Raw genomic sequence first — 12,185 nt, 5'->3', positions numbered from 1 at the left:
ATATGATCTTCTGCAGTGCCCACAGCTGAAGCGGGGGAAGCCTGTATGGTATCCATGACTTGTGTGCCAGTAGATGAGCCGGTCTCCGTTCCAACAGGAGCTGAAGCATCCCATGGTGGCTCTAAGAAAGCAGACATTTAAATGACACCGCAATGCATGGGCCTTTAACGGGTCCAGTAAAGCATCCATGTCCGGTGGCGCAACCGATGGAAGTGTTAGACAGAGATCCAACACACATTCTTGTCCACAGAATAGGCATCGGAGGACAGGCAGAACACAGTCAATGCAGACTGGTTGATATGATAGGAACCAAGACTCGCTCAGTTCCCGAAGGCAAGATGTGCCAAGATGGAGTACCATGCGATCACGTATAGGTGCTCCAAGAGCCTTTTTTCCATCTCCTTGATGACTGGGATGTCCATTGCGTAGCAGAAAAATTACAATCAGGATTCCCGCTATTAGAAACAGGATCAGCGGAAGTCCTCCAAAAATGCTTCCGAATACGGAGTGTATGAAGGCTGGTATCACTCCGAAGACTATCTGAAAGGTGCTTAACTGTCTAGAACCTATGGTCTTAAATAAGTGTTCTATACCCTTCGTATCAGACATGTTAAAGATACGTTGTACCATTTCTGCGAAATGGAAAGGGCAGTTTGTTCGTGCAAGTGCCTGTATCACAGCTTACGACCTGGAGATCAAAAGTCTCTTGGGCGGAGTTTAAGGGCAAAGTTGTCTGTAAAAGCATGGCTTTCATTCGGCAAAGAGTATCAAACCGTATAAAGGAAACATTCAACGAAGGCCATAACGGTGCCTCCCTGACTGTGTGGGTCAGTGGAAACAATACTTGCATACAACAAGTAACCCTGGAACCTACAGTAACAAGATATGCGATGCCCGGAAGCAATCCACAACAACCTTGATCATTCAGCATCAAGTAACTCCCATTCGAGAGCAGCTTGAACACCGGATTAATCATGGCAGCTGAAGAACCCTTCAAATGACAGGATAAGTTTGCAACTGAACCGTTACAGGCCCTGTGAAGCATGATATCCTGGCAGATGAGTGATCCACTTAAGGAGTTTTCGCAATCTGTACCGCTCAGAAACACTTCCATGTCCTCACTCCTGCACCAAAATCTATAAGGCAAATCTCAAGATTCATTGATGAATTCCGTACCCATTTCTTCATATCTGCCTGCCTGTTGTTGTTCTAGGCAATACTAAACTGGAAAGTTGTGACCGGTAACGCAATACGGCCATGAATTAACCAATCTGTGGATGGTGACTCTGCCACAGTGAAAGGTAATTTGTCTAGTTTTTCAATACGCATCATTGTATACTTAGCTCCTCTTTGTTCCCTGAACTTTTCATTCCCTCAGCCCCCTTCTTTTTAACATTTATGTGACCCCCCTGGTCCATCTGGCTGAGAGTTTGGGAGCTAAGGTGATGGCCTACACCGATGACACACAGCTGCTCTTTACCTGGGACAGTGATGACAATTTGGTCGCTTCAGCCCATCACTGCCTCTCTTCCATTTTCAGGTGGCTTATGGCTGCTCAACTAAAATGCAAAGAGGAGAAGTCAGAGATTCTCCTGTTTGGAAAATTCCCTCACAGGTTCCGGGAAGCTCTGTGGCCACCTGATTTTCCCCTGCCCTCCTCTGAAGGGAAGCCGGCGAGGAACCTGGGGCTATGGTTTGATGAGAGCCTTTCTTTCTCTTTCCACATCACAAAGTTGGCCGGTGTCTGCTTTGGCCTTCTCAAGACTCTAAGAAAGTTCTTTCCTCTCCTGCCTCATGCAGCTAGAGAAATGGTCACATGTGCTCTCATCCTGTAACGGCTGGATTATGCCAATGCACTTTACATTGGCATCCCTGGCTACCTGATTAAAAAGCTTCAGGTAGTCCAGAACTCGGCAGCTAGACTTCTGCTGGGCATTTCCACCAGATATAGTGTGCGTCACCACTTGCGTTCCCTTCACTGGCTTCTTGTAGCCGAACGGGTGAAGTTCAAATCGCTGGTCCTAGCCCACCGTGCCTTACATGGCATTGGTCCATCCTATCTGCAAAAGCGTTTTACCTTCTACGTGCCCTCAAGACTGTTGCGATCGGCATCCCACCGACTCGCACAGGTTCCCCTATTTCAGTTCCAGAAGCTGAGAGGCAGGTCTCTGACTGTGGGCTTTGGCAGCGTGGAATGCACTTCCCCTGGCCTTACACAATATTGAAGACCTGTCAGCATTTAACAAAAATCTGAAAACGTATCTTTTTGTTTGCTAGTCTGCTTGCTCCCCTTAAGACATCGCGCCGGGACACTCATGAGTAGCCTTGCATGTTATAAATCCAAATAACATAACATAACATCATTTCAAAGCTTGAAAATGCAGCGGATTGTTCTAAATCAGGCAACATGTTATTTACAGTTTCCAAATCCCAATCATCAGAAAATGTACTGCAGGTAATGATATCATTTAAAGAAATGTTAAATTCATGAGGTATTTTCAAAAGTTCTGTGGGACCAAATACATCATAATCAACCCTGTCCCAAACTATGCCATCAGGAATTGGAACAGTTGTAATGTTCACGAAGGACAGGTCTCTTTGTTCACGATGAGATGACGTATGAGGTTTCAGGACCAAATTTACACTTGAAACTGCAGAGCGTTCTGGGAGATAGTTTCCATTCATCAGCAAGCAAAAGACCGTCACTAGGCCAGTCCAGAATAGAAAAAACAATATTCCAGTTATTATCCAGAGCTGTAGCTATTGTGAAACTAGGTAAGTCTTTTTCATAAAATGTTTGAAATCATGAAGTTATTTTTTATGGAAAGCTGGTGCCGGCGTTTATTCAGGTTCACTGGGATCAAGATAGAAGGTATCAAAGTCAATGAAGTAGCCAGATGCAGTTTGATCTATATATCTCTCAGCAGGTTTTGTCGAACTGACAGACGTCTCATGTAGAGGCATATTGATGTAGATATCGGTGGTAGACCGAATTGATATTTGTCTTTCATTTTTGTTTTGATGTTCTATTTCTTTGGGAACAAGTTCCATTTCATTGTTAGTAAGTCCATTACTTTGAATTGGTGACTCTTCAAATGTTATGAGTCTTTCTGTCTGAACTTCCTGTTATATATTTTTTTAATCAGCTGATTACCCCTTGCGGTCATGAATTTTGTCGTGTTTTTACCTCCTTGCTTGATACCATGTACTTTGGTGGCATGTTCCACCCTTTTATGATTTAATGAAATCAAATAAAAGTATTATTGACTTTCCTTTTCTTACATGTGAGTCACTCATAAGGTAGGCCCAAGGTAGCCCTGTGGGCAGGGTGCAGTGTATGTGAAAGGTAGGACATGTCCTGTGTGTGTGTGATATGTCCTGATAGTGAAATACTGCCAATTAAGTTTTTGCACTATTGAAAGGTCATCAGTCCAATAGGATAGAATGGGGAGTTTACTTATAACATCTTATAAGTATAACTACCCATAGGAACAAGATAGAAAAATGGAGTTTCGGATGCTTGAACTCAGAATGTAAAGATGCGTCTTTTAGTAAGTGTGATTTTTACTTTCTTGGTTTGAAAATGCCACTTTTAGAAGTAGGTATTTTCTTGCTTAGCCATTCAGTGTGCCTCTTCTAGGTTTGTGTTTTACCTGTCTGGCTTTGGAATGACAGGGGTTGGGGATGTGCATTCTGTTCAGACAGCCACTTGGGGGGCTGAGGTTTGTCCTGCCTTTCCAGGGTGCGTCAGGGCTGGGCTGAATAGACCTGGGCAGCATTCAGAGTAGGGAGAGGAGATTTCTTTTACACCTGAATGGGCCTGGTCTGCCTTGGACAATGGTGTCTCCACCTCCTGCCAAGGAACTGCACTGGAGAGGACAGAACTGGTTGTGGCTGGGCAAAGAGCTTCTCGGCTACCAGAGAACAAAGGAATTTGTGCTATAATAGTGGGGCCCAGACCCCTGAGCTTTCGATTACTTCTGGGATTCAAGAGGAACCTTTGCCAAGGAGAAAAGCTGGAGAAACTGTGGAGAAGTACTGCCCCTTTGCTGTGTGCTGTCTAGGGTGGCCTGCCGTGGATGTTTCTCCCAAGGAAAGGACAAGGACTTTGCTGTGTGCTGTGTCCCCTGCTTGAGGAAGATCTCCGAGGGCTTGAAGTAGAGCTTGCCTACAGTTTTGAAGACTGAGTGACACAAATACTTCACCCCCAGTCCCCGTTGAGCTCATTTGGTTTGAGTTCCGACCTGATATGAGGTGCCTGCCAGTGTTCTGGGCCTCTGTAGGTTGTTTCTGGGGCGGGGAACTGCAAAAGACTAAAGAACTGTGAAAATCGACTCATTGCCTGGTTCCGATGCATCACAGCAGTGTGAGAAGAATTTCGGACACATCTCCGCCGCTAAAGAATCGACGCAGCACCTGCTTGCAGCTGAAGTGTTTGCCGTGCGACAAGTCCTGGGCACTGATCTCCAACGTCTGAGATCACTGCACCGAATCTGACACAGGCCCTGCTGTGTAACAACCAATGAATCGAGGGGACGCAGCAGGAAATGTCGCAGCGCATCCCGGATCTTCCCGCATCGTATCGCCCCGGATCGTCAAGCATTGAATCGAGGAGCCAGGTCTGTCGCATCGCTGGGGATGCAGTAAGAAACTGATGCATTACTTCCCCACGCTGTTAGAAACCGACGCATCACCTCCTCTCCGGTAAGGAATCGACGCATCACCTCCCCTGGAGCAAGGAACCGAAGCATCACCTTCCCTGTGTGTAAGGAACTGACGCATCACCTTCCCTGCGACACTTTTTGCTTGTTTTTTTTTAAGCATCCGAGGTACTTTGTGTTGAAAGTGTCACACAGAACTATTTCTCCCTTTTGAAAGTCATATTTGTAATAGTGTATTGTGGATTTTTGTCGTTTTGGTCATGTTTGGTTTAGATAAAGATTACTTATTTTTCTAAACTGGTGTGGTGTACATTTGTAGTGTTTTCACTGTACTATTGTATGTGTGCACAAATGTATCCCCCTTAACCTGACTAGGAAGAAGGGTCCCTATTTGGACAAAGGTCCAAACCATTGCCAAATAGAGACCCCCATTTCTCACAGTTCTCATTGTTCACTCACAGTAAGCTGTTGTGGGGTGATCAGTGAATCACACACATCGGAAGAATTAAGTTATCCTTTTTGCAAATTTCATTTATATTCATTAAGTTCAATTGTATTACCATTTTGTCACTTCCATGGAAATGGGTGGAACTTTGCTCTGCTCACAGCCCGTCCGTTCCCAGGCTCTTTTCCCTGGGTTTGCCACAATATTGTTAAAATTCTACTGAATATGCTTCTTAGCATGAAGTAAGTCCATTATTAGTTAATACAGAAGTGAAACTTCACAGAAAGTTCTTATAGGGCTTAAGTGACTGCCTCACATAATTTTACATTAGCTGAATCACTACTGTTTAATATTATTATAAATCACACATTCATAACTGCATTTCTACGTTCTCTATTATATTCTCCATTATATCAGTTATAGTTTTCTTCAGAAGCTACGTATCAATGTTAGGTATTACTAAAAATTTCTTTATAGGCATTATTTGTACATTACCATTTTCAAAGAATAATTATTCACGTTCCCCTCACAAATACATGTATTATTGTATAAACGTCACAGATGCTCAGGTTTGCACTATATCAATTCTTTCTTAATTAAGCAATTTTGCATTTCAAGAGTCTCATTATGCATGTATATATTTCAAGTTTGATGCACATTTGAATGTTATTATCACAAAACTCTATGTTAACAGTATTTTATTTTCTCACAACACGTAAATGCATTTATGTGTAATTCTCATTGTTTCTCTCTTTGTTTACATTTTCATATTGTCATTTTAGAATACTCTACAATCTAACGTGTCCGGATGAGATATTCTCCACGCGTCAACCAGAACCCTCGATTGAATTGTAGTTGTGAAGGTTTTTTGCAATTTGTTGGGAGTGTACCTAGCGTTAGACTTCCTATCCGTGAAAGGGTCCATGACCTGATTTCAATCCCCACCCACAAGTAAATTGGTGTCAGGACATGAATGAAGGGTGTGTGACATGTTCTTCCAAACTTGTGTATCAATACCCGTAGGACCATAAATGTTGAGAAGGGAAATAGGGGAACCATTTATATTATGATGTAAAAGGAGCCATCTTCCATCAACATCTCTCTCCTCCCTCTCCAAAACAAGGGAAAGAGATTTGTAAAATAAAGTAAATACTCAATTTTTCCTATCTTTAGACGGGGACAGAAAACATGGCCCACCCATTGCCTTTTAAGTGAATTTATCTTGTTTTCATTAAGATGAGTCTCCTGGAGCATTGCTATTTTATATTGCAGCCTAGCCAAATGAGTAAGAACCCTCTGTTTCTTGACAGGACTGCGTAATCCCTTAACATTCCATGAAACAATGCGAACATTATCAGTCATGATAGCCAGAGACAAAAAGCATTAAGCAACAAGACATGCAAATTAAAACTTTTAGCAACAGCAGAAACAGTTCATAATTTATATAACTGAGGAATGGACATGTGAAAAATTGTAATACAAAGTACCTGAGATCGAGTAGTAGAAAGCAAAGAGAAAGATGAAAAGTAAAATAGTGACAAAGTAGAAAATAAAAGGAAATGGAAAAAGATAGAAGCAGTGTGCAAAAGGGAAAAGGAAATGCAAGAACTACTAAATGCACGAGATCTTGTAGAAACAAAAGGAAAGAAAAAGATAAAAAAGAAGAATTAGTGTTTAAAGAGGAAAGAACAGAAAAAAAACAAAAAAGGAAGAGGAGAGGAAAGAAGAGAAGGTGAAAAAGAGACATGTTAGAGGATGAGAGGTTGACAGGAAGCCGGAGGAGCCGGAAAACTTCAGTCAAGAATGACGGAATACAGATCCAAAAGAGAAAGGATAAGCTGTAGAGGCGGGGTGCCGCAAAGGAAAGACAGACGGCAGGCCCGCGAAGACAAACGGAAGTAACAGGAACCAATAAGGAAGGAGGTATGAGGAGCTGGGAGCCAAGCAATAGATAAAGTAGGAGAAAGAAAACATAACATAGATGGAACAAAAATTAAAAACATATGATGGTGATATAAGAGAAATAATCCAACAACAGTAACATGAGTATCCAATAACAAGCATTTACAATGCAATGGTCTCGGCATTGTTAAAGTTAGAGCTATTGGCATTGCTCATGACATTATTTTTGTTTATGTTTTTGTTTTTAAAACATTTAAAGAAACGGCATTGTTATTTACAATGTCAATAGCTTAATCACTCTCAAATGCGAGACCTATTGCATTTGCACCCACACACAGAGCCACACACACAAAGCCACCCACACACACAGAGCCACCCACAGAGCCACTCACATAGAGCAACCCACACACAAATAGAGCCACCCACAGAGCCACCTACACACACACACACGCAGTAGCCCACTGACCTATTTACATTATGTGCACTTTGTGATCTGCATGGTACATGTTCTTTGCTACAGGCACATTAACCCTATGTGCTACCTTTTCAGGAGTCAAAACTTACCCTAGACAAAACTCCGATCTCTCTCTCTAGGAAGAACATTAAACACCAGTCATCATGACATTTTTATTGTTGTCGAAAATTGCTGGAGGCCAGGAAGGAGGCAGCAAGCGCTTTTAAAACCTTAATTTACTTTCACACATAATGTCTCCACCCAAAGTCAGCGCCCGGTCAAACCGGTTGCACTGCCCTAGAGACTAATTTCCCTTTTTCTTGCACTTCTTCACTTTCTTCTATTTTATCCACGTCTACATTCACTCCTGACCTCTCCCCCGATCTCTCTCACTTTCTTTCATGCCCTCTTCACTCCTCTTACTTCCCTACTCTGCCCTATTCTACCTCTCCCTCTCGTCTCATTTAGCTGCCCCTTTTCTTCTTTCATCTTCTATCATGATCTCTTCTTCCCTCTTTTCTGCTCTCTTCCCTCTCTTGCTCGACCCTTCTTCTCTGGGTCCCCTCCAAGAATCTGGAGTAGGGCTTGCCATGAAAGACCTAAAAACGTTTGCTAAAGGGGGAGCACATATTTACGTTTGATTTGAAAATGCCTGCCAGGTACATTTTCTCAAAAAATACACCATCTGCTAATGGTAGTAAAATCCTCTCCCGGGTATGCACACCCTTACCATCACATATCAGGCAACATGGAAGAGGATCTTCAGAAGTTTCTAGCAGGAAGAACATAGCAAGATAACGGATGCTGTGCAATCAGGACTTCAGGAGAGGACCTGTACGCCACCTCTTAGCTCAGCATTTGGCAACAATATTTACCTGGTACATCTGGTCAAAGGGTGAAGTAAACCTCGTGTACAGGGTCTGGGGACATGGGCACCGTCACAAGCAAGGAATGATACTTTCACAGCAGTCAACAACTACAAGTTTTTATCTGCAAACACTACACAATTGATCAGGAAAACAATTAACTGTACAAAGTCATTTTGACTTTCCCTCATTTAATGCCACTTGTTGAAAGGGTCTAATTTCCGTCTTTTGTAGTGAGAATAATCATCATCTTGGGGGAACTACCTGACATTAGGATGAGCAACTGTGACAGTAATATGCTGCAACATGTGCATTTAACCATTTCTTGGTCTGAGAATGTGTGGCTCTACATTTCAGAAATCTCTAGTCTGCAGGCAAAAACCAAGAGCCATCTACCTCTTATGTTTCAGTTGCAGGAATCCACTCATCAGGGAGCAGCCCCATTCTCCATTTTGTTCATCTAGGCGAGAGGTTTAGTCAAACACCTGAGCCATATGTGGATGCCTTATCCATCAAGGGCCTCAAGATACATTCTTCTGAGCTGCGCAAGCGCAGAGGGATCTTCGTGCTTCTTTTTTGCCTAGGCCACCTATTGGCTTAGACAATGGTTTTTGGTGAATCTGTACAGCATCGCCGATGCAGCGTGGCATGTCCAAAGACAAAAAGAAAAAAGTGTGATAACGTGGTCATTGGCAGCGACATCATTCGATAGGCAAATGCATGCAAGCACCTACAAAATGACTTGGGCACCTTTGTCTTTTTCCAATTTATCAATCCAAGCTGGAGAAAGTAACACAGAGAGCTGGGGAGGCAGTGAAGGACATGGACGAGAGAGAGCCGTACAAAGAGCAAGGGGGAGAAACATGTGAAGGAAACAGCTGGATAACACATGCACTCACATGAGTGCTTAAGCTGAAAGAACGCGGGTGCCTTCAGAGGTTTCCTCTGCAGTGACTTGCTACTCTACAGGACGCTCTTTGGCCCTCTATATTCCATTACATTGTCAGAGCTGTTTCTGTGTTAATCCTTGCTTGTTCCTTTTAACCAGTAGATGTCGTGGGGCCTTACTTTGGCCTTCTACCTCCTTTTGTTCTGTCTTTATCTTCCTAACAGTAAAGCACTTTGCTACTAGGTGTCTGGCACTATACTAATTTACAGAATAAAGCTATTGCAATGCTAGAATTCACTAACAATGAACCATAATGAACCAAGCTGTCTGAGATATTGATTGCCACTTCAATGCCTTACTCACCATGTCTTGTCTTAGCGGAATGACACAGAACATGGAAATAACCATGTTAGACGGCGACCTCAGGAGCCTGGAAGGGGTCCTGACTACCCTGAGACCCACCCTCAAAGTATCGTAGCCGGGCACTGGCGGGAGACTCCCCAGGGGGAGGAATCTCGTATCTAGGATCGTACTTCTGGCACCACACGACACAGAGTGACCACACCGGTTATTCTGAGAAAACAATCTTTATCAAGTAGGTTATCACTGCAAATATGTACAAGGTGAGCGCGGGCTCAAGAGTCTCGGAAGGGGTAGGGGGTAGCGGGACAGTCTCTGGTAAAGGTTCAAAGCAGGGACGTATCCGGCGCACAGCTCACAATCCTCGAGCTGGGGGATACGATGTTGTAGTCGGGGTCCGGCGGGACCGTGAGAGTCTGTTGGAGCCGCGAGTCACTCAGCGGGCTCAGGCACAGGTTCGGAGGTCTTACGATCTTCAGGGAGCCGCGAGTCACTCAGCAGGGCTCAGGTACAAGTTCGGAGGTCTTACGATCTTCAGGGAGCCGCGAGTCACTCAGCAGGGCTCAGGTACAAGTTCGGAGGTCTTACGATCTTCAGGGAGCCGCGAGTCACTCAGCAGGGCTCAGGTACAAGTTCGGAGGTCTTACGATCTTCAGGGAGCCGCGAGTCACTCAGCAGGGCTCAGGTACAAGTTCGGAGGTCTTACGATCTTCAGGGAGCCGCGAGTCACTCAGCAGGGCTCAGGAGGGTCCAAGTTCCAGGAGCCGCGACCACGTCGGCAGGCTCTCGTTGTTCCAGCGTCGAATCTGCCGGACAGACCCAGAGCACCCCTTGTTATAGGTCGACCCCTCTTTGATGTCCGGAGTCTGTGCAGGCAGGGGTCTTGTCACCTGGGGGTCGCTTGTCGGGATTTCCTGCTATTGTCTTTTGATCCTTTCAGGGCCGGGTCGGGAGGAGTCCCAGACACCCAGCAGGCACAGAGCCAGCCCTCAGGGAGGCCGGAGGGCCGATCGAAACCCATCGTCCCGGGGGGTTCAGAGGTGCGATAGATACTGCTCCTCCCTCTCTCGTCCCCTGGAAGCGGGATGTCCTCCAGCCGGAGTGGCGCCTCTAGGCCCGGGTCGCGCTGGGGCCGGGCGGCCATCTTGGTGCATGAAGTGGGCACGCGGGCCCGGGGTGGCCGAAAGGAGAGAGGCCATGGACGGGGATGTCCGGGTCGGTGCGTGTGTCCTGGTGGGGAGGATCGGCTGGGCCGTGTGCTTGGGCTGCAGGTACCAGGTTTCGGTGGTGCGGGGGCACGGAGGGCCACTCTACGAGGCCGGGTCCAACACGCGTCCCCCCCAGCTGAAAGCCGGAGAGAACTGCCCATCAACTTGGGGGGTTCTCTTCGCTGAGGCGGAAGAACCGGGAGAGGCCGTCAGCATTGGCGTGGTCCGTACCAGGGCGGTGTTCTACGGTGAAATCCATCCCCTGGAGGGAGATTGACCACCGCAGTAGCTTGGGGTTTTCTCCTCGCATCTGCATGAGCCATCGCAAGGGCCGATGGTCAGTTTGGACTCTGAAATAGGTGCCGAACAGGTAGGGTCGCAGCTTTTTGAGTGCCCAGACCACGGCAAAGGCTTCGCGCTCTATGGTGCTCCATCTCTGTTCTCGGGGCAACAGCCGCCGACTGAGGAAGGCGACGGGCTGGTCTAGGCCTTGGTCATTCACTTGGGACAGGACTGCCCCAATGCCATGCTCGGAGGCATCGGTCTGGACTATGAACTCCTTGGCGTAGACGGGGGCAGTACACATGGCTTTTTTTAGGGCATCGAAAGCTTCCTGGCAGGCAGCTGTCCACTGCACTTTCTTTGGCTGTTTTTTAGACGTGAGTTCTGTGAGAGGGCCGACAAGGCTGCCATACCCCCGAATGAATCTTCGGTAGTAGCCCGTGAGTCCCAGAAAGGCTCGGACCTCCGTTTGGGTGATGGGTGGTTGCCAGGCCAGGATGGCGTCGATCTTTGGCTGTACAGGGGCGACCTGGCCGCTCCCGACCTGGTGCCCCAGGTAGACTACGGATCCTTGCCCGATCTGGCACTTGCTGGCTTTTACTGTGAGGCCTGCCTGGCGCAGGGCGGTTAGCACCCTCCGGAGGTGCTGGAGGTGCTCACTCCATTCTGAACTGAAGACAGCGATGTCGTCCAGATATGCCGCGCTGAACTGCTCTAGCCCGGCCAGGACCCTATTCACCAGTCGCTGGAAAGTGGCCGGGGCGTTTTTCATCCCGAAGGGCATTACGCGGAAGCGGTAGTGCCCATCGGGGGTGGAGAAAGCGGACCGCTCCTTGGCCCCTTCGGTGAGCGCAATCTGCCAGTATCCGCAGGTGAGGTCGAATGTGCTGAGGAACCGGGCGGCCCCTAGTCGGTCAATGAGTTCGTCGGCTCGTGGAATGGGGTGGGCATCGGCTCGGGTAACGTCATTGAGCCCCCGGTAGTCCACGCAGAATCGGAGCTCGGGGGCGACACCGGGGGCCGCTGCCTTCGGGACCAGGACCACGGGGCTGGCCCAGGGACTGTCAGAGGGCTCGATCACCCCCAGGGTCAACATCTTCGAGACTTCCGCTTGAATG

This window comes from Triturus cristatus, chromosome 7 (assembly GCF_964204655.1).
Source record: "Triturus cristatus chromosome 7, aTriCri1.1, whole genome shotgun sequence".
Classification (NCBI taxonomy): Eukaryota; Metazoa; Chordata; class Amphibia; order Caudata; family Salamandridae; genus Triturus; species Triturus cristatus.
The sequence above is the reverse complement of the archived record's forward strand: the minus strand, read 5'-3'. Positions refer to the sequence as shown.